Below are 5,035 nucleotides of genomic sequence, written 5' to 3'. Positions count from 1 at the left end.
TATTGTTTTGATCTTAGGCTCAATACAAAGGAAATAAGATGGGGAAACTGTTAGTTACTGTGAGATAAAATGAAACAATGGAGCTCAATGAAAACACAAAGGTTCCTTTTCTCCTGGTATTTGATTACGGGTAATGTTTCAAATGGAAGTTCATACACAAACATTTCATTGATATTCAATAATATAGTTGGTGTATCTATTTAAATAATGAATTTAAATCACCCTGGCTCTGCACTATCCAGGTCCTCAAGCTGTGTTTACAAGGTAGAGCAACAGAGCAGAGAACAAGAGCTCCTGGTTTCCTCTTTTGCAAGCCATATAAGCACCAGCGATTCCCCCACACCTCAGGTAAAAACCTATTAGCTCTGCTTGGGTAGACAGTTCCTGCACAGCCATTCATCTGCATGGCCTTTTGCTGCCTCTTATGTACCAAGTCCTCCCACTGGCAGCCACACAGGAACTCTTTGCCGCAGTTTCCCCATCTGTACTTTGGGTCAAAAACATTTCCTTGTTTGGTGAGAATTGTAGCACTGACTGCCAGAAATAACATCTAAGAACTAATACTTAAATCAGAACAAGCTTTAATACAATCTTTTAAATATCCAAATAAAATTTGGATGTGGCAGAAGTTCATATATACATATGTGATTAGCACATGGTTAGAAGGTGACATGCATTGCCAGAGGCTTCATATTTTAGAGGAAATTCCTGTCTCCAGAGGGTTCTTTCTTTGCCATATGATACATAATTACTGTTGCAGCCCAAGGGCAGTAAACATCCTCCACATGCTTCATGTGGATGTGGCAGAGAATTATGTTTTTTTATTATCATCTGACATATGCAGGGCAATAACAGAAGTTCTCAACCAACCAAGATGAAGAAGACAGAAGAGAAATCTTACCAGCAGTGATGTTGGATCTGCGTTTCTGAAACACAGCTGTAATTCTGACTCTCTGAGTATCAGCTGAAAATGCAGTGGGTCCAAGTTACCCTTAGGCAAGGCGCAACCCAGGAAAATAGCATTTCAGTCATGAGGTTTCAGTTCCAGCCTACTTCTGCCTTTGAAAATAATTCAACTTAAAAGTACTCACCAAGTTAATGTCACAGAGATTTTGTGTTTCTCCCAAATATCCAAATTAAAGAGAGCAGAACACAGGTTTGGGCCAAAGGCCGAGAACAGGTGTATTTGTTGATCCTTACGTAGCCTGATCAGAGTCAGGTAAGAGGACAACAGAACATGTACATACACTATCAGGACAGCTTAGGATGTCCTTTTTTTTCATTAGAAAAAAAAAATAAAAAATGATAATCAGCTGCATTGCTCAGCACTGCACATTCCCAGAGACAGGACTCAAGCCATACAGAAAACCTGAGAACAAATATGTCAGCCAGATGTATTATTATTGAGAAAGAATAATAGCAGAGATGGACCAACTGTTCATGCTCATCTGATCAATCACCAGTGGCTGAAATTTAATTTTCTTGTTTGCACTGGTTTTCATCCAATCTCTCTCTTTGTTTGTACCTGTACAGAGAGCTGTTACTGTTGAAAGAACAGAAAACTCAATAGTTTAAAATATATTTTATTGGTTTTGTTAGTATCTGAATATTTGATAACTTCTAAAAAGACAACTTCAAAAATTAATCTGATGAGGCTGAAACTCTGGTTATTTCTTCCAGTGCTTGCTGCTTTATTGTCCAATTCCCCATGACTCAGAGGAAACACATAGAAAACAGACCCTTACTACTTCAACTAATGGTCTACAGTCAACAACTAAACTCGACTTAGGAACTTGGAATGAAGACATGAAGAAGTCAAAAAATCAGCCCCCTAAAAATAACAGACAAAGTCTCAGGTTGCACAAGACCACATCCTCACCAGGCTTGTCTTCACAGCTGATCAAGTAGACACAAAGCTGATACCATATCAGCCTACACTGCTGAGTTTCCCAGAAAGTCTTCACAGTGATTTATATCCTCATAAGGCTACAGCCAGGTTTGTTTGCCCAGAGAAGAAAACAACTACATCTGTTTTCTCTGCAGGAGGAACTGATTCAGTTTAAATCTTCCACACACACAGAGCCTTTTCGTGAACCCAAGTGCACCTCTATGGGTGATTTTGAGTAAATTTTATAATCCATCAAGCTAATTAAGTAGAGGTATTTCCTAGTCTAGCTATGGCAAAAGTAGTTTATTAGTGGACCTTGTCTGCTTTATTTTCCAGGACTGCTGGTCATACAAGAAAGATCTGCCTTTCTCCATGAGGAGACAATCGTTCAGATAGCGACCAGAGTATTGAAATGCGTCGTGAATAGCAGTGTCTTGTTAGGATTAAGAGGAACACAAACTTCTGACTTTTGTAAAAGATTGTGTTGAGATTAGTACAGAAAAAAGACCCTGTAAGGAACTCTGAAGATGCAGTTACGTCTCTGCAAAAGTTTGTCTCAGATCAGTTAACTCAGAGGCTGCAGTCTCCAACCTGTCCCAGTGTAACATGCAAAGTTAAAGGATACAACACATGCACGTTTCATCTTTCTAGAGACCTGCTTTTAAGCCTAGGGTCAATCACAAGGAAGTCAAATTTGATACTTGGACTGAAGGGCTAAATCCAAAGGGGAACAGATTAGTCAATTAGTCAGCACCAGACAGACCTCACAGTCATGGGTAGGGTGTTGGAGGCTCCCCAGATAATGCCACTGAGCAGTAGAAAGTGGAGCTGACTTTGCTGGAAATGGGCAAATCAAGCAAAGAGCTGTCTGAACCTAGCCAACAAGGAATGTGAAGAAGAATATGCAGTTACGTTTGGTCTAAAATGTCATCTGTGAGCCCATTTCTGAGATTTGCTGTTTAAGGCCAGAAAGAAACAGATCCCTCTAAGTGGTTAGACAATTTCATATCACCACTTTTGGCTGATTTGGAGTGAGGACTTGATCTCAGTGATGCAAGCCCGCATGATCTCTTTGAGGTCTGTAGCTTTGCTACATGCCAAAGACACTTTAGGAAATTCTAGTCCCTAGAAAACAGAATACTTTTTTTGCCAAATAATTTCCCTGCCTTATTAGCCCTTGAACCAAAGACTCACTTGAACAGCCCATGAGAGAAAAAGGGAATACAACTCTTTGGCTTGCTGAGCAGACTCATTGCACAGGTGGATGAGGGGATGTCCCAGATCCTGATCCCTGCTCCAAGGCAAGGCAGAAAGTCAAAGCAGCAGACAGCCAATACAGAGAGGTAAGAATTTGGCTCTGTTTAAGCAGAGGAGGGCACTGAGTGTATGCTACAGGCAAACACTCCAGCCACAAGAGGAGAAATTTTGGCAGAAAACTGTTCTGTAGTTGTATTTTGGATGTGCTCCAAGGATGCTGCCGCTGGTGGGTTAGCCTTGGCCAACAGTCAAACTCCCACCCAGCTGCTCACTCAACTCTCTCCTCATCCCCCAGAAGGAAGAGGGAGAACATCAAGAGAGAAAAACAGAAGTAAAAACCCAAGAACAATAAAGATCATGGGATGAGATAAAGACGGGGGATCACTTATCAGTCACTGTGATGGGCAAAATAAATTTGACTTGGGAAAAATTAACTTCATATGTTGGCAATTAAAATAGATATTTAATTACTGATTCAGGTAGTAAGAAACAAGGAGGCAGACATTAGGCTAGCACCTTTTCTGCTCACTCTCCCAATCTTAATTTCTCTGCTGCACTCCAGTCTCTTGTCCTCACCCAGAGCACTCCTGGAGATTTCTCTCTGCTGTTCTTTCTTTCTCCCACTTTTCCCCTGCCAGATCTGTTGAGATCTGCTTTGGCACCAGAAGCACCTCCACGCCATCTTAGTGTCCCCTCTGCAGGTTCTCATTCTTTTTGTCCTCTACCCCTTTCTGTGGCATTTTCTGCCCCTTCTTAAATAAGTTCTTACAGACCGGTGACCAGCTTGGCTGAGGTCTCACCTGTGTCATACAGTGGGCCCAGTGTGGAGCCAGTTGGAACAGTTTGTGTCCAGCATGGCAGAAACCCAGACATCTGCTCATGGAGCCACCTCTGAAGCCCCCACAGTACAAAACCCTTGCCACTTACACCCAATACACCACCAGACCAATCCTCTGAGCAATCTGTATGGGCTGTCATGAAGAAAATTAACTCCACCCCAGTACAGCCTTCCCTAGCAAAAATAATTTTTAAAGGCTTCTGCAGAACACCTTAGTAACAGAAACCTCCAAGGTTAAGAATGAACTTAGAAAGGAGAGGAAAGAGAGACGCACCCCACTCCTGCTGGGCTTGGGGCTGGGCACCAAAATTCTGCCTCGCTGCTCTCGGGGTCTTGGCCCTCTATTGTTCTGTAGATGCAGTGCTTAGTTGTTAGTGGACGTTTGTATAAATACAAACAATATACAATGCCAGACACTGCTGTTTGCTAGCCTAGCAGGGTAGGGGTTTCTTGTAGGTGAGGCACAAAGTCTGGGCAGTGTCTATGTTATGTAGCTAACCATGATGTCCTATGGAAAGGTCTGCTTGTTACGGCCTTTTCTGCCTTCTTTCTGGGGCTTGAAAAGCCTTGTAGTTATTAGCAAATTGAGTTCCCTTAAGAAGAGGGATGTGAATATGTAAAATTCTAACTAAAAATGAAATTTAATTCTTCTTTGCAAGTGAGATGGAAAGCTATTACTTTCCGTGCTCCTGAAGGATGCATTTCTGAAGAGGAGATAATTTTCTGAATTGTCTGGAAGGCTTGCAAATAAATTACTGTTTCAGGTTTCATTATAGTCTTGAGGTTCAGTAGGAAGTTGCAAAAATATTTGAGCAATGCTGATGAAACAGTTGAGCGAACCTAGCAGAATTCAGATTCTGAATGAAAGTCACAAACATTATTCTCATTCAGATTTCATGAAACAAGCAAAATAATGGCAATGGCTTTTGCTTTGACATTATGGGCCACATTCAGAGGGAATGAACTGCTGCATCAATGAAGAGAGCAAGGCACATCTGATGAGTTTTGCTGACCCTACCACTGGGCTGAGTGAAAACCCTTTTAGAGTCAGC

This window comes from Aythya ferina (assembly GCF_964211825.1).
Source record: "Aythya ferina genome assembly, chromosome: 5".
NCBI classification, from domain to species: Eukaryota; Metazoa; Chordata; class Aves; order Anseriformes; family Anatidae; genus Aythya; species Aythya ferina.
This window is presented reverse-complemented; position numbering follows the sequence as displayed.